The sequence below is a fragment of the Sapajus apella genome, unplaced genomic scaffold, assembly GCF_009761245.1.
Source record: "Sapajus apella isolate SASKATOON/1434 unplaced genomic scaffold, GSC_monkey_1.0 scaffold1, whole genome shotgun sequence".
Taxonomy (NCBI): domain Eukaryota; kingdom Metazoa; phylum Chordata; class Mammalia; order Primates; family Cebidae; genus Sapajus; species Sapajus apella.
Window position 1 is genome coordinate 20992146 of NW_022436941.1, and position 19517 is coordinate 21011662.

At 37.7% G+C, this 19517-nt stretch overlaps 1 pseudogene; it reads left to right on the forward strand.

Moving 5' to 3' along the window:
• The first annotated feature begins 1028 nt into the window (after positions 1-1028).
• LOC116545021 lies at positions 1029-1439 on the forward strand (annotated as a pseudogene).
• The last annotated feature ends 18078 nt before the right edge of the window (positions 1440-19517 follow it).

Sequence of the window (19517 nt, forward strand, 5' to 3'; positions counted from 1 at the left end):
ATTCTCTCAAGGTGTACACTTTATTTATTTATTTAATTTTTCCCAGTATTTAATTTACTGAGGTGGCTACGGGAGCTTTCAGTTAGATGTGCTAAGGTTTTATCAGGGTGAAGGGTGGGAGCTACCTTAGCTCCCTGCCAGGCCCCTGCTCACCATTATTAAATTGGTAGATATTGAAGTAAAAACAATCAAATTATTATGATACAGAGGGTTTCTGTCTATATGATACAGAGGGACAAAGATTCCCAATGAAACAGGAATAAAGACTCAGAAGGGAAATGTAAGAAATAAAATCAAAGCAAAGAAGTTAAATTAAGGAATATAGTTTAGATGAAGAAAATAAAACATTACAGATATACACTGAAATCATCTTTGATAACTTCTGCAGGCTCATTCACGAGAAGCAACCACTCTCATGAAGTAGGTGTGGATCCTCTCTAGTCCATTCTTTATCCTTTTATTACATGTAAATATAGCCATAGAAAGCACGTTTTTAAAATTCTACAGTAATTGCATTGTACTAAACATTTCTGGAGTGATTTTTCTAATTTTTGCCACCATTTTTATGGTGAGGTTTTTGCCATCAAAAGAGATAATACATCTTTTTTGGCCATAGCAACCTTTTTTCATAGAGGGCTATTCTCACTCCTGGTTCCTTCATGTATATAACCAGCCATTAGCTGGTTATATATTTGGGATCACAAATGTCTACTAAAACTGGAATATCTGCCTTTTAATTAAACAAGAAATAACTATATAATAACTACCATGATCAAGTGTCCAAACAGAACAGTAGCAGATGCAGGTGACTGCTGGACCTCTTCCCAGCCTCTATCTCCCTAAGATAGGCACTATATCCAGAGACAGAGTCTACACAGGAAGGATCCTAAAGCATCCAAGAACACAGACACATTCTTGTCATGCTATTGCCCTTTTATTCTTTCCTTATAACATCATGTAAGAGGGCAGAGCATGTTTCCCATGCTGGACCCTGCTCTGCTCACTCCACACACTTTCCAACACCCACCATGGACACTGTTCATCAGTTGGAAGAAAGATGGCACTTGATGGACAGCAAAGGCTTTGATGAATAATCAATACATGAAGGAACTAGGAGTGGGAATAGACCTCTGCAAAAAAAGGGTGCTATGGCCAAAAACGATTGTATTATCTCTTTTGATGGCAAAAACCTCACCATAAAAATAGAAAGCACTTTAAAACAACACAGATTTCTCATATTCAGGGGACAGAAATTCAAAGAAACTACAGGTGATAGCAGAAAAACTCAGGCTGCACCTTTACAGATGGCACATTGGTTTGACATCAGAAGCAGGATGGGAAGGAAGACACAATAACAAGAAAATTGAAACAGAAAACTAGTGGTGGACTGCATCATAAACAATGTCACCTGTACTTTGATCTGTGAAAAAGTAGAATAAAAACTCTACCATCACTTTGGACAAGAATTAGTTACCAGAATGAACAAGCTCATACTAATGCTTTTTTTTTTTTTATCATTACTGTGTTCAATTATCTTTATCAAAACATTTTACATGAAACTATTTCAAAATGTTGGTTTAATTAGGATCACCCCTTTGATTAATAAATAATTGAGTTTGTGTAAAAGACAAAGAAAGACAAGACAGAAAGACAGAAAAGAAAGAAAGAAAAGAAATTATATAATAGAATGTTAGAATATTAATGAATATATCAGTTAGAACACACTCATGTGTCAGTACCCTAGGGTTCCTGAACACCATCCTTGACTCAGGCTTTCCAGCATGCTTGTTTCACTCAGTGCAATCCCTAACTGATTTTAGTACACGTCTATTTACATATATTTTTCATTTCTCTTTTCTAGTTGTACTCACGAGTGCCACCAGGACAATGTTAAATAGTAGTAGTGATAGTGGACTTATCTTCCTGTCTATAATGAAATGCTCTTTGTATTTTACCATTAAGGGACAACAGAGAGATAGAGAAATCACTCAACTTAGATTAAAGAGATATCCCTTTATTCCTATCGCATTAAATATATTTACCAGCAACAATAAAAGACAACTTCAGGGAATATCCCTGATAAACATTGATGCAAAAATCTTCAAAAAAAAAATACTGGCAAATCAAATCCAGCAGCACATCAAAAAGCCTATCCACCACAATCAAGTTGACTTCATCCCTGGGATATAAGGTTGGTTCAACAGGCAAATCAATAAATGTAATTCATCACATAAACAGAACTAAAAACAAAAGCACATGATTATCTCAACAAACACAGAAAAGGCCTTAGATAAAATTCAACATCCCTTCATGTTAAAAACTCTCAATAAACTAGGTATTGATTGAACATCTCTCAAAATAATAAGAGCCATTTATGATAAACCCACAGCCTATATCATACTGAGTGGGAAAAATTGGAAGCATTCCCTCTGAAAACTGACATAAGACAAGGATGCCCTCTCTTACCACTCCTATTCAACATAGTATTGGAAATTCTGGCCAGGGTAATCAGGCAAGAGAAAGAAATAAAGGGTGTTCAGGCTGCGCACAGTGGATCATGCCTGTAATCTCAGCAGTTTGGGAGGCCATGGGGGGCACATCTCTTGAGCCCAGGGGTTCAAGACCAGCCTGAGCAACATGGCAAAACCCTGTCTCTCTCAAAAATACAAAAACTAGCTGAGCTTGGTGGTGCATGCCTGTAGTCCCAGCTACTCAGGAGGTTAAAGAAGGAGGATTGCTTGAACCCAGGAGGCAGAGGTTGGAGTGCGCCAAGATTGTGCCATTGGACTCTAGCCTGGGTGACAGAGTGAGACACTAAGAAAGAGAGAAAGAAAGAAAGAAAGAAAGAAAGAAAGAAAGAAAGAAAGAAAGATTTATTCAAATAGGAAGAGAGAACGTCAAACTGTCTTTGTTTGCAAACAACATGATTATATATCTAGAAAACCCCCTTGTCTTGGCCCAAAAGCTCTTAGGCTGATAAGCAATCCCAGCAAAGTCTCAGGATACAAAATTAGCATGCAAAAATCATAAGCATTCTTAGACACCAATAAGAGACAAGCAGAGAGCCAAATCATGAATGAACTCCCATTCACAATAGCTAAAAAGAGAATAAAATACCTAGGAATGCAGCTAACAAGGGGTATGAAGGACCTCTTCAAGGATAATTACAAAGCACTGCTCAAGGAAATAAGAGAAGACACAAACAAATTGAAAAACACCCCATGTTCATGGATACAAAGAATCAATATTGTGAAAATGGTGATACTGAACAAAGTAATTTATAGATTCAGTGCTATTCTCATTCAACTACCATTGACATTCTTCACAGAATTAGAAAAAAACTGCTTTAAAATTAATATGGAACCAAAAAAGAGCCCGTATAGCCAAGACAATCCTAAGCAAAAAGAACAAAGCTAGAGGCATTATGCTACCTGACTTTAAACCATACTACAAGGGTACAGTAACCAAAACAGCATAGTATTGATACCAAAACAAACACACAGACCAATGGAAGAGCACACATCTACAACCATCTGATCTTCGACAAACCCAACAAAAACAAGCAATGGGGAAAAGATTCCCTATTTAATAAACGGTGCTGACGATGCTCGCTAGCCATATGCAGAAAATGGAAACTGGACTGCTTTCTTACACCTTATACAAAAATTAATTCAAGATGGATTAAAGACTTAAAGGTAAAAACCAAAACTATAAAAGCCCTAGAAGAAAATCTAGGCAATACCATTCAGAACAGAGGCACAGGCAAAGATTTCATAACAAAAATGTCAAAAGCAATTGCAACAAAAGCAAATCTGATGAATGAAATCCAATTAAACTAATGAGCTTCTGCACAGCAAAAGAAACTGTCATCAGAGTGAACAGACAACCTACAGAATGGGAGAAAATTTTTGAAATCTCTACATTTGACAAACGTCTAATATCCAGAATCCATAAGGAACTTAAGCAAATTTACAAGAAAAAAACCACCCCATCAAAAAATGGGCAAAGGATACGAATAGACACTTCTCAAAATAAGACATACATGTGGCCAGGAAACATGAAAAAAAGTTCAACATCACTGATCATTAGAGAAATGCAAATCAAAACCACAATGAGATTCCATGTCAAAACAGTCAGAATTGTGATTATTAAAAGTCAAGAAACAACAGATGTTGGTGAGGCTGTGGAGAAATAGGAAGGCTTTTACACTGTTGGTGGGAATATAAATTGGTTCAACCATAGTGAAAGACAGTCTAGTGATTTCTCAAAGACCTATAACCAGAAATATCATTTGACCCAGCAATCCCATTACTGGGTATATATGCAAAGGAATAAAACTCATACTATTATCTATGCACATTTATGTTCATTGTAGTGCTATTCACAACAGCAAAGACACAGAATCAACCCAAATGCCTATCAACAATAGACTGGATAAAGAAAATGTGGCACATACATGGATTACCCTGCAGCCATAAAAGGAATGAGATCAGGTCCTTTGCAGGAACATGAATGGAGCTGAAAGCCATTATCCTCAGCAAACTAACACAGGAACAGAAAACCAAACACTGCATGTTCTCATTTGTAAGTGCGAGTGGAACAATGAGAACATATGAACATAGGGAGGAGAACAACACACTGAGGCCTGTCGGGGGGCAGGGGGAAGGAGAGCATCAGCATAAAAAGCTAATGCATGCGGGGCTTAACACCTAGGTGATGGGTTGATAGGTGCAGCAAACCACATGGCACATGTTTACCAATGTAACAAACCTGCACATCCTGCATATGTATTCCAGAACTTAAAATTAAATTAAAAGGAAATGATGCTAAATTTCAGTTGCCTTTTCCAAATCTATAGAGATAATATAAATTTTTCTCCTTTGTCTATCAATGTTGTGTCCCCAGTAGCCTGCCATGATCACATAGTGGTTAGCACTCCACACTGCAGTTTATTAATGTGATTAATCCTATTAATGGAGTTTCTAATATTGAGCCATAAGAGGTACTCTTTTAATGTGCTATTAGACACTTTTTTTAAGGTCATTAATCCATACTTTCCTTTGATTCTATCACCTTTGAAATTTTAGTATTGATATTATAGCAACTCAATGAACAAACATGGCAGCTCTCATTCCCTGCACTCTGGAACAATACAAGTAAGACTGGCATTATCTGTTCATTAAGGGTTTGGCTGAATTCACATGTGAATCTGAGGCTTAGGAACTCAGGGAGAATAGTCATTTCTCAAATTTTCTCAAATTCTATTTTTCTTCTTCTTCTTGAGACAGGGTCTCACTCTATCACAGGATGGGGTGCAATGGCATGATTACGACTCACTGCAGCCTCCACCTCCCAGGTTCAGTTGATCCACCTGCCTCAGCTTCCCTAGTAGCTAGGACTACAGGCATGTGCCAGGCTGGCTAATTTTTCTATTTTTTGTAGAGATAGGGTCTCACTATGTTGCCTAGCTGGTCTTGAATTCCTGGGCTCAAGTGACTCTCCCACCTCAGCCTACCAAAGTTCTGTGATTCCAGGTGTGAGCCACCATGGCCAGTCTCAAATTCTTTAATGTCAAACCATCTGTTTAGGTTTTCTATTTTGTCAATGATGTAAAAAAAAATCATTAATTTAATACAGCTTTTCAAATTCATTGGCATAGAGTTGAGCAAAATACTCTCGTTTTTAAAAATTAGGTAAGATTGTGACTTAGCTATTTATTAGGCTTTGTAAAGAATCAGCCTGTTGATTTGTTCATTTAATTATTTATTTATGCTAGATTTTTTTTATTCTCAACTGACTTCTTTTTCTGCTTTTATTATAAATAATTCTTTTCTTCTGCTTTCCTTGGGTTTGTTTTCTAACTTCTTGAGTTGAATGCTTAATTCATTTATTTATATTCCTGTAGTTAGCATAAGAATTTTAAACTATGAAATTTTCATTTGTTTACTGCTTTAACTGTATCCTACAGTATTGTGCCATTTCCATATATTCCCCTATGCAGACATAACTTTATAAAATAAATGTAATAATATACAAGCTTTCTTAACATACCTCTTTTTTCTTCTCCTTTTGCTTGGTCTCCCTTCCTCCCTCCACTCCACTCCCCTCCACTGTAATCACCATACACTAACTGCCATAGTAACCTTTGCTAACAACATAATGTGTTGGGAAACATTTTTCCTATAGTGAAAAATCTCCATCTGTCATTGTGCTTTAGGTGTGTATTATTTTATAGCATATAGCTGAATTTTCTTTTTTTATGTCACTATTGTATTTTCCTAACATTTAAATGTTTGCAAATACAATAAACTGAAAGAATTTTACACTAAGTACCTCTATACCCACCTCCTGAATAATTAACATTGTTGTAATTATGTATTTGTAATTATGTATGTAATTGTTGCAATTATTGTAATAGTATAACAGTACTGTTGTTACCAGTGGAGGGTATCCAGGTACTTGGCGTTTTGAAGAAAGAATCGGACAAAATGCACAAAGAAAGCAAGGAGAGAATGAAGCAACAAAAGCAGAGATTTCTTGAAAATGAAAGTACACTCCACAGGGTGGCATTGGGCTTGAACATAGGGGCTCATGAGCCTCTTTACAGAATTTTCTGGGTTTGAAATACTCTCTAAAGGTTTCCCATTGGTTACATGGTGTGCACCCTATGGAAATGAAGTAGTGGCCTTGCAACTACTTGAGAGGCTGAAGTGAAGTTACACCCTATGCAAGCATCTGATTGGTTGTGGAAAGCAACCAATCAAAGGCTAAAGTGAAGTTACAAAGTTACAATTCTATGCAAACAAAGACTTGGCTTGTAGTCAGTCCAATTGGTTGTGGAAAGCAACCAATCAGAGGCTGAAGTGAAGTTACAAAGTTACAATTCTATGCAAACAAAGAGTTGGCTTGTGGTCAGTCCAATTGGTTGTGGAAAGCAACCAATCAGAGGCTGAAGTGAAGTTACAAAGTCACACTCTATGCAAATGTCTGATTGGTGGCAAAAAGCAGCCAATATCAGAAATACTTTCAATTTTCTATCTGCCACACAGAAAAAAGCAAGGAGGAGGGGTTGCTAAAGGAGTAGCCTCCAATTTTTTTTTTTTTTTGCCACTTACATGTGGAAAGTTGGGATTTTCCTTCTGATTTAGTTCTAGGAAGTCAGTATGAATTGGCCTTAAGTTCCCTGCCTCCAGACTCCATTCTCCTGCCTCATTATGCTTGTGTTATCACATCTGTCCATCTATCTATCCATCCTTTTTTTCATGCATTTCAAAGTAAATTGCAGATATCAGTGCACTTTATCCTTTAGTCCTTTGACATGTATTTCATGGATGAGAGTTTAATATTTATTTATAGTTTTTTCTAATAAAAATTTATATACAATCAAAAATACAAATCTTCAGTGCAGAACTCAATGTGTTTTGACAAATGTATTTACCTGTGTAATGCAAATCCCTATCAAAATGTAGGATATAACTACCAGAGTACTCTCATGTTCTTTCCCAAACAATCCAAACTGCCCTCCTCAGCACAAGCACTTTCTGAACTTTTCCACCATATTTTAATTTTCTTGTTCTAGAATGCCATTCACTCAGTGTTATATTTTTGAGACTTATCTATGCTGCCTAACGTAAAAGTAGTTCACTATTTATTTATTTTAGAGACACGGGGCAGTGGCTATTCACAGGGCTGATCATTGCACACTGCAGACTCAAGGTTCTGGGCTTAAGCAATCCTCCTGCCTTAGTAGTAGCTGTGACTACATGTGCACACCACTGCACCTGACTAGTTTACTTTTTAAATGGTTGCGTGGAATCCCGTTGTATCATATACCATAATCTGTTTATCCATTCCCTACTGGATGGACTTTTAAGTTATAAAAAAAAAACAAAACTGCTATAAAAATTCTTGTATAAGCCTTTTTGTAATATGTTTACATTTCTTTTGAGAAAGTAGCTAGAAATTGAATCAACTCACAGGAAAGTGTACATTAGTTATAAGAATATTGCTATAACTTTTTCTAAAGGGGTCGTACCATTTTACACTGCCACAAGTGTCTAAGACTTCCAGCTGATCCACATGCTTACTAAGATTTGGTATTGTCAGTCTTTTTCACTTTAATCATTTCAGTTAGTATGTAATGGTATCCTACTATGGTTTCAATTTTTCATTTCCCTGACAACTCATGGTGTTGAGTAATTCTAAGGTGACGTGTGACATGTCCTAAACATTTGCCCATTTTTAAAAATTGAGTTATTAATGAACCTTACAATTTTTAATATTTAAAAAACAACTGGGAGGAATGGGATAAATTGTACACATAGTAATTCTGACATCCTGCCAAGAATCTCAAGTTGTATGCCAATTATTTGGTCTCATTAATATACTTTATTCAGTTTAAAGGTAATGAGATAGAGCCTTAAAGGAACAGAAAGTGTATGAAAAGACAAGTTAAATGATGACTAAAGTGACTTAAAATAGTTATTTTCTAATAGTGAATATTTTATATGAACATACTTAAATAAGAATGGCAAAAACAAAGCTCCATTAGTAAGCAAAATATAAATAAGCAACTTTTTAAACTATTTCTTGTTTATTCACCCTAGTTCTGTCCCTTGCCATTTATAATTAATAAAATTTTCCTTAAAGACATTCATACTTTCATAAATTGTTTAAGGCAAATAAAGATGACAGTTCTTTCAGCTGGAACCACCATTTTCCAGTAGTTTTGGCCGAAATGACAAACACAAAGGGGAAGAGGAGAGGCACCCGATATATGTGCTCTAGGCCTTTTAGAAAACAGAGAGTTTTTCCTTTGGCCATGTATATGCAAATGTATAAGAAAGGTGATATTGTAGACATCAAGGGAATGGGTACTGTTCAAAAAGGAATATCCCACGAGTGTTACTTATCATGGCAAAACTGGAAGAGTCTACAATGTTACCCAGCATGCTGTTGGCATTGTAAACAAACAAGTTAAGGGCAATATTCCTGCCAAAAGAATTAATGTGCGTACTGAGCACATTAAGCACTCTCAGAGCCAAGATAGCTTCCTGAAACACATGAAGGAAAATGATCAGAAAAAAAAGAAGCCAGAGGGAAAGGTACCTGGTTCAACTGAAGTGCCAGCCTGCTCCACCCAGAGAAGCACACTTTGTGAGAACCAATGGAAGGAGCCTGAGCTGCTGAAACTGATTCCTTAGGAATTCACGGCATAATAGGTGTTAAAAAAAAAAAAAAAAGACCTCTGGACTGTAAAAATGTTTCTCTTCTTTGAATAGAAGTGTGACGTCCTCTCGCCAAAATATTTAAAGCAAATTTTAATTGTGTCCTTATTTATTATGTAATGTCTTTACTATTCAAATTTAATGTATTTCTTGCTGAAAGATGTGAGGTGGCTTATTGCACAACAAATTATTTAATTGGTTAGAAAATGGCCAGATACTATTTATGAAATATTTGTACTGGTTTGAAGATAGTCCCTCTAAATCATCATAAAAGAAATAATTTACAAAACTAAAAATTTAATTTTTTTTTAAAGATGACAGTTGAAATTTTTGTTTTCTAAAGCAGTGGCGGTCAGCACCTATATCCAGGTCCCACCCTACCGACAAAATCCAGTCCCTAGGATGTTTTTTGTCCAGCTAGCAAACTAAGAATGGCTTTTTCAATTTTACAGGTTTTTTTTTAAGGAATATGCTACAGAGACCATATGTGGCCCACGAAGCCTAAAACCTTTACTGTCTGGCCCTTTACGGAAAATGTATGCTGACCCCTGATTTAACCCAACATGGTTCTTTACTGACACTCATGTAACTTCAAGAGATTAAGGTGTATAAAGCTGTTCAACCTCACTTCAAATGAAACTGCTTCGTCTGTTTTCTAGGTTAATTTTATGACTTCTTCCATGCTGCCTACAAAAACTACCCCCAGCCAATGCTCCCTGCAACAACACATGGTTCTTTCTACTTGTCTATTTTTCTTGTCAGCTATGGATTTAAAAGTTATATAACCAAGCTTCTTAAAAGATGGATTCTGAATGAAGCTACAAACAGACCTTCCATGGTTAAATTTTGAATTTTAGTGCCTCAACACTCTGCAATCTCAGGTATTTAAGCTATGTTAACCCTGATGTCTAGAAGTCACTTAATTGTGCAACTTCAGCCAATATACCATGTATAGACGTAATATAAATCTAGATGCATTTTTAGCCAAGGCTTGCAATTTCTGTATTTTGCTTATTTATGCATTGTAAAATAGGTTTTCTCTCCTCTCCCCTCATAAAAATAGCTTAGTCCACATTGACCTAAAATATTCTTCTCTTCAGAGAATCGCTTTCCATAACTGTCAGCTTTTAAAGTTTCTGAACTTCAGAATTTCTCAGTGGAAATGGATTACCATTTAGCTTTTCTGCTTTATTTGTTGACCTAACAGGCAAATTTAAAACCTTAAGTAATACTATTCAAATCTATTTATTTCCAATGGAAAAAAAAATCCTTCTTATTGTTTGCTTTAAAATATATACAAAGTTCTGTGAGAAGTCAGAGATTATTCTACTAGGATGGATTGAGAATAGTCTCACACAGGTAACACTTGGAAGGCTTAAGGATATATAGTTTACCTGATGTTAATGTAAAGAAGAAAATTAAGAGAGCTGAAGAACCTGTGGGGTGGATATTTGGGATTTGGTTTTCCAGTCTTTCAAATTTTCTGTTATCACAACTGGTGTGCTCTCAGGTCTTGGTTGGGGTTGATCCTACCAGTGTACAAAAAGAGCTAACACAGCAGACCTTGAGCCTGCTGCCCTTAGATATGCTTCTAAAGCTGATCCCTGGCTGGTAACTGGGAACTTCGATTTTGGGAAGTTTCCCACTATTCCCTCACTGAGTGGCTCTCTGTGCCCTCTTTGTACAATCAATGTAGTTTATGCTAAACACCTGCTTTCCTCCTGAGTCTGGAATTTGGGGACGTGTTCAGGGAGAGGAGCCAATGTGAATAAGGTCCCAGTAAAAACCTGGGGAACTGACTCTAAATGAACTTTACTGGTAGTCAAAGGAAATCACAAAAGAGGCAAGTAGGAGTAAGACTAACAAATGCATTAAGAAGTTAGTCTAGGGATTTCCACCAACACGGCCTAACAGGAACAGCTCCAGAGTGCAGTTCCCAGCAAGAGTGACACAAAAGGTGAGTGACCTTCGCATTTCCAACCAAGGTCAGGTTCATTTCAATGGGACTGGTTGGACAGCGGGTGTAGCCCAAGAAGCGCAAACCAAGGTAGGGTGGGGTGCTGTCTCACTCAGGAAGTACAACTGGCCAGAGGATCAGGGTCTCTTCCCCTTCAGTACTATGGTTCAGATACTGCGCTTCTCCCATGACCTTTGCAACCCACAGACCATGAGATCCCTGCCAGACTGAAAAGCGCCATGTATTCCAGCACAGATCTGAGCTGCAGCTCCGGTGGGTACTGTGGGTTGTCAGCACAGATCTGGGCAGATGTTTTGACTAGCAACAAGAGTGCCTGTGGGACAGAACTTCCCACTCCCCAGAAAAAGGGGGAACTGAAAGCAGGGAGACAGGTGATGCGGCTTGGTGGGTCCAACCCCCACGAAGACCAGCAAACCAAAGCCCTCTCACTTGAGAGTTTCCCAGAGAGCACATCAGTTTGAGCTCAGCCCAGGACCATTGAGCTCGGTGGGGGGAAGGGCATCCTCCATAGCTAATCTTACCTGTGCAAGCAAAAGCCAGAGGAGACTTATGCAGCATCTGGACAGAGCCTGAGGTAGCCCAGCAGTACGTCTGCAAGCAGACAAGGGATAGACTGCCTCCTCAAGCAACTCCCTGACTCCTGTATAACCAGAAAGATGCCACATACAGGAGAGCTCTGGCTGACACCTGGCAGGTACATTTCAGGGACAAAGCTACCAGAGGAAAGATCAGGCAACAATCCTTGCTGTTCCACAGCCCCCGTGGATGATTCCCAGGTAAGCAAGGGGTGGAGTGGACCTCCAGCAGTCCTACAGCAGAGAGGCCTGACTGTTAGAAGGAAAACTAAACAACAAAAAGAAATAGCTTCAACGTCAACAGAAAGGACATCCACTCAGAGAACCCATCTGAAATCACCAACTTCAAAAATCAAAGGTAGATATATCCACGAAGATGGGAAGAAACTAGAGCAAAAAGGATGAAACCATCAAAGACCAGAACACCTCTCCTCCTCCAAGGGATCACAACTCGTCACCAGAAAGGGAACAAAACAGGATGGAGAATGGGTTTGAGGAATTGACAGAAGCAGGTTTCAGATGGTGGGTAATAACAAACTTCTCTGAGCTAAAGGAGCATGTTTTAACCCAATGTAAAGAAACTAAAAACCTTGAAAAAATGTTAGACAAAACGCTAACTAGAATAACCAGCTTAGAGAAGAACATAAATGACTTGATGGAGCTGAAAAACACAGCACAAGAACTTCACAAAGCATACACAAGTTTCAATAGCCGAATTGATCAAGCAGAAGAAAGGATCACAGTGATTGAAGATCAACTCAATGAAATAAAACAGGAAGGCAAGAACAGAGAAAAAAGAGTGAAAACAAATGAAAAAAGCCTTCAAGAAATATGTGATTATGTGAAAAGACCTAATCTATGCCTGATCAGTGTACCTGAATGTGACAGAGAGAATGAATCCAAGCTAGAAAGCACTCTTCAGGATATTATCCAGGAGAACATCCCCAACCTAGCAAGGCAGGCCAGTATTCAAATACAGAAAATACAGAGAACACCAGAAAGATATTCCTCAAGAAGAGCAACCCCAAGGCACATAATCGTCAGATTCACCAGGGTTGAAATGAAGGAAAAAATGCTAAGGGCAGCCAGAGATAAAGGTAGGGTCACCCACAAAGGGAAGCCCATCAGACTCACAGCGGATCTCTTGGCAGAAACCCTACAAGTCAGAAGACAGTGGGAGCCAATATTTAACATCCTTAAAGAACAGAACTTTGAACCCAGAATTTCATAACCAGCCAAACTAAGCTTCATATGTGAAGAAGAAATAAAATCCTTTATGGACAAGCAATTGCGGTGGGATTTTTGTCACTACCAAACCTGCCTTACAAGAGCTCCTGAAAGAAGCACTAAACATGGAAAGGAACAACCAGCACCAGCCACTGCAAAAATATACCAAATGGTAAAGAACAACAACATAATGGAGAAACTGCATCAACTAATGGGCAAAACAAGAAGCCAGTAACAAAATGGCAGGATCAAATTCACACATAACAATAACAATGTTAAATGTAAATGCCCTAAAGGCACCAATGAAAAGACACAGACTGACAAACTGGATAAAAAGTCAAGATCCATCAGTGTGCTGTACTCAGGAGACCTACCTCACATGCAAAGACACACACAAACTGAAAATAAAGGAATGGAAGATTTACCAAGCAAATGGAGAGCAAAAGAAAAGCAGGGGTTGCAATCCTAGTCTCTGATAAAATGCACTTTAAACCAACAAAGATCAAAAGAGACAAAGAAGGGCACTACATAATGGTAAAAGTATCAATGCAACAAGAAGAGCTAACTATCCTAAATATATACGCACCCAAAACAGGAGCACCCAGATATATAAGGCAAGTTCTAAATGACCTACAAAGAGACTTAGACTCCCACAAAATAATAGTGGGTAACTTTAACACTCCACTGACAATATTAGACAGATCAACGAGACAGAAAATCAACAAAGATATCCAGGACTTGAACTCAGATCTGGACCAATCAAATGTAATAGATATCTACAGAACTCTCCACCCCAAATCTACAGAATTTACATTCTTCTCAGCATCACATCGTACTTACTCTAAAACTGACCACATAATTGGAAGTAAATTACTCCTCAGCAAATGCAAAAGATCAGAAATAATAACAAGCAGTCTCTTAGACCACAGTGCAAGAAAATTAGAACTCAGGATTAGGAAACTCACTCAAAACCACAAAACTACATGGAAACTGAACAACTTGCTTCTGCATGACAACTGGATAAACAATGAAATGAAGGCAGAAATAAAGATGTTCTTTGAAATCAATGAGAACGAAGACACAATGTACTAGAATCTCTGGGACACATTTAAAGCAGTGTCTAGAGGGAAATTTACAGCAATAAATGCCTGAGAAGCGAGAAAAGATCTACAATCGGCACCCTATTAACAAAATTGAAAGAGCTAAAGGAGCAAGATCAAAAAAAAAACTCAAAAGTTAGCATAAGACAAGAAATAACTAAGATCAGAGCAAAACTGAAGGAGAGAGAGACACAAAAAGCCCTTCAAAAAAATTAATAAATCCAGGAGTTGGTTTTTTGAAAAGATCAGCAAAATAGACAGACTGCTAGCCAAACTAATTAAAAAAGAGAGAGAAGAATTGAATAGCTGCAATAAAAAGTGACAAAGGGGATATCACCACTGATTCTACAGAAATATAAACTGCCATCAGAGATTAATACAAAAAACTCTATGCACATAAACCAGTAAATCTGGAAAAAAATGGGTAAACTCCTGGACACTTATAGCCTCCCAAGACTAAATCAGGAAGAAATTGAATCCCTAAATAGACCAATAACAAGGTCTGAAGTTGAGGCAGCAATTAATAGCCTACCAACCAAAAAAAGTCCAGGCTCAGAAGGGTTCACAGCCGAATTCCACCACATGTAAAAAGAGGGGCTGGTACCACTCCTTCTGAAACTATTCAAGACAATACAAAAAGAGGGAATACTCACTAACCCATTTTATGAGACCAACATCATCCTCAAGCCAAAACCTGGCAGAAACACAACTAAAAAAGAAAACTTCAAGCCAATATCCATGATGAATGTCGATGAAAAAATCTTCAATAAAATATTGGCAAACCAAATGCAACAGCACATCAAAAAGCTTATCCATCACGATCAAGTAGGCTTCATCTGGGCTGCAAGGCTGGTTCAACATACCCAAATCTATAAATGTAATCCATCACATAAAGAGAACCAAAGACAAAAACCACATAATCATCTCAATAGATGCAGAGAAGGCCTTTGACAAAATTCTACAGCCCTTTATGCTAAAAACTCTCAATAAACTAGGTATCAGTGGAATGTATATCAAAATGATAAAAGCTATTTATGACAAACCCACAGCCAACATCATACTGAATGGATAAAATCTGGAAGCATTCCTTTTGAAAACTAGCACTAGCAAAGATGCCTTCTCAAACCATTCCTATTCAATATAGTATTGGAAGTTCTAGCCAGAACAATCAGGCAAGGAAAAGAAACAACGGGTATTCAATTAGGAAAAGAGGAAGTCAAATTGTCTCTATTTGCAGATGACATGATTGTATATTTAGAGGACCCCATCATCTCAGCCCAAAATCTCCTGAAACTGATAAGCAACTTCAGCAGTCTCAGGACACAAAATCAATATGCAAAAATCACAAGCATTCCTATACACCAATAACAGAGAGCCAAATCAAGAACGAACTCCCATTCACAATTACTAACAGAATATAAAATACCTAGGAATACAGTTAATAAAGGATGTGAAGGACCTCTTCAAGGAGAACTACAAACCACTACTCAAGGAAATAAGAGAGGACAAAAATAGATGGAAATACATTCCATGCCCATGGTTAGGAAGAATCAGTAACGTGAAAATGTCCATACTGACCAAAGTAATTTACAGATTCAACACTATCCCCATCAAGTTACCATTGACCTTCTTCACAGAACTGGAAAAAAACACTTTAAACTTCGTATGAAACCAAAAGAGAGCCCACATAGCCAAGACAATCCTAAGCAAAAAGAACAAAGCTAGAGGCATCACACTACTGTCCTTCAAACTATACTACAAGGCTACAGTAATTGAAACAGCATGGTACTGGTACCAAAACAGAGACATAGACCAATGGAACAGAATAGAGGCCTCGGAGGCAATGCCACACGTTTACAACCATCTGATCTTTGATAAACCTGACAAAAACAAACAATGGGGAAAGGATTCCCGGTTTAATAAATGTTGTTGGGAAAACTGGCTAGCCATGTACAGAAAGCTGAAACTGGACCCCTTCCTGACACCTTACACTAAAATTAACTCCACATGGATTAAAGATTTAAACATAACACCTAACACCATAAAAACTCTAGAAGAAAACCTAGGCAGTATCATTCAGGACATAGGCATAGGCAAGGACTTCATGACTAAAACACCAAAAGCAATGGCAACAAAAGCTAAAATAGACAAATGGGATCTAGTTAAACTCCAGGGTTTCTGCACAGCAAAGGAAACAATCATTGGAGTCAACTGGCAACCAACAGAATGGGAAAAAATTTTTGCAATCTACCCCTCTGACAAAGGGCTAATATCCAGAATCTACAAAGAATTAAAGCAGATTTAAGAGAAAAAAAAAAAAAACCATTCAAAAGTGGGCAAAAGATATGAACAGACACTTTTCAAAAAAGACATATATGAGGCCAAGAAACATACGAAAAAATGCTCATCATCACTGGTCATTAGAGAAATGCAAATCAAAACCACATTGAGATACCATCTCACACCAGTTAGTATGGTGATCATTAAAAAATCTGGAGACAAGAGATGCTGGAAAGGATGTGGAGAAATGGGAACACTTTTACACTTTTGGTGGGAGTGTAAATTAGTTCAACTATTGTGCAAGACAGTGTGGTGATTCCTCAAGGATCTAGAGATAGAAATTCCATTTGGCCCAGCAATCCCAGTAATGGGTATATACCCAAAGGATTATAAATCATTCTATTATAAAGACACATGCACATGTATGTTCACTGTGGCACTGTTTACAATAGCAAAGACCTGGAATCAATCCAAATGTCCATCAGTCATAGACTGGATAAAGAAAATGTGGCAAATATAAACCACAGAATCCTATGCAGCCATAATAAAGGATGAGTTCATGTCCTTTGCGGGGACATAGATGAAACTGGAAACCATCATTCTCAGCAAACTGACACAAGGACAGAAAACCAAACAGTTCATGTTCTCACTCATAGGCAGGTGTTGAACAATGAGAACACATGGACACAGGGAGGGAAACATCACACACTGGGGTCTGTTGTGGGGGCTAGGGGAGGGACAGCAGGTGGTGGGGAGGTTGGGGAGGGATAACAGTGGGAGAAACGTCTGATGTGGGTGACGGGGGAGAGGGCAGCAAATCACCATGGCATGTGTGTACCTATGCAACAATCCTTCAAGATCTGCACATGCACACCAGAACTTAAAGTACAATTAAAATAAAAAAGAAGTTAATATATTTCTCATTGAAAGGTAAGAAGAATTAAGGAGATTGGGGCATTTGACAATATTAAATATTACAGAAGTGTTAAGGAGCATGACTAATAAGTTACCAAATCTGGATATGAGTAGTTCTCTGACCATTATTATTGACAGAGATGTGTAAGATAACTAAATCATAACTGCCTTACATTTTAAGTATCTAGACTATATAATCAACACTTTCATTAATATATGGTGGCATTTATTTTAAAATGCTATTTCTATTGGACACTAAGCTTTTCCAAGCTGATCAAAAACAACTATTTAGTACAATAGACCAACATTGAAAATACTGCCATTGTTCTTTTTAATTCAGTTGGCATAACAGATCACTATGAATTAAATTTTCAAATAGTATACAGTTCATGAGAAAAAGGCGTAATTGCCAGAAATATAATTTGTTTCTATGCTCACTACTTATCTTGTTCACCCATTAAAATCAGTTAACATATTGAGGTCTTCTACTATGTTCCATCACTGTTCTGAGTATTGCAATTCCAAATTTCTGAAACCTTCTCCCCTGATCCCTGAATCTACATTCTTGTTTCCTCAAACAAAGTGTTGTGCTGAGTTCTACAAAGCCCTGTTCAGGATTGAAAGATATATTCCTCAGCATGGTACTGTTACAAGAACAGACACACCAACCAATGGAACTGAATAGAAAACTCAGAAATAAGAAGACTGCAAACCTACAACTGTCTGATCCTCATCCAACTTGACAAAAACAAGCAATGGAAAAAAGATTCCCTAGTAGGTTTAATAAATGATGCTAGGAGTGCTGGTTAGCCACATGCAGAAAATTGAAACTGGACCCCTTCCTTATACCTTACATAAAAATTAACTCAAGATAGGTTAAAGACTTAAATGTAAAAACCCAAAACCATAAACCCTAGAAGAAAATCTAGCCAATACCATTCAAGGCACAGGCACAGGCAAAGATTTCATGACAAAAATGGCAAAAGCAATTGCAACAAATGCAAAAAATGGCAAATGAATCTAATTAAACTTAAGAGTTTCTGCATAACAAAAGAAACTATCATTAGAGTGAACAGACACCCTACAGAATGGGAGAAAAATTTTGCAATCTATCCATCTGACAATGGGCTAATATCCAGAGTCTACAAGGAACACAAACAAATGTGCAAGAAAAAAACAACCCCATTAAAAAGTGGGCAAAGGAAATGAACAGACACTTCTCAAAAGAAGACATACATGTGGCCAACAAACATGAAAAACAAACCTCAACACCATCACTTATTAGAGAAATGCAAATCAAAACCACAATGAGATACCATCTCATGCAAGTCAGAATGGCGATTACTAAAAAGGCAAGAAACAATAGATGCTGGTAAGGCTGTGAAGAAATAGGAACGCTTTTACACTGTTGGGGGAGTGTAAATTAATTCAACCATAGTGGAAGACAGTATGGAAATTCCCCAAAGACTTAGAGGCAGAAATACCATTTGACCCAGCAATCCCATATTGGTATTTACCCAAAGCAATATAAATCATTCTATTAAAAAGGTACAGGTATACAAATGTTCACTGCAGCACTAATCACAATAGCAAAGACATGGAATCAACCCAAATGCCCATGTTATGATAGACTGGATAAAGAAAATGTGGTACGTATACACCATGGAATACCATGCTGCCATAAAAAAGAATGAGATCATGTCCTTTGCAGGACATGGATGGAGCTAGAGGCCATTATCCTTAGCCAACTAACGCAAGAACAGAAAACCAAATACTGCATTTTTCACTTATAAAAGGAAGCTCAATGATGCGAACACATGAACACATGGTGGGGAACAACACACAGTAGGAGTGTTGGGGTGGGCGAAGGTGGGAGGAGGGAGAGCATCAGGAAGAATAAGCTAATGGATCTTGGGCTTAATATCTAGATGATGGTATGAGCTGTGCAGCAAACCACCATAGTACATGTTTGCCTATGTCACAAACCAGCACATCCTGCACATGTACTCTGCACTTAAAAGTTTAAGGATTTTAAAAAAAATTTTTTTAAAGACATATTACCCCAATTTCTGGGTAAGCCAACTCCAGGAACTGCCCTGCCGCTTTGACTAAAGTCATGGCCCCACTGCAGAGCAGGTCATAACCAATGACTAGTTGCCTCAGGACGATTCTGAATGACCATCCCAGCTTTGGAGTTCCCCAAAAAATCGGTCAA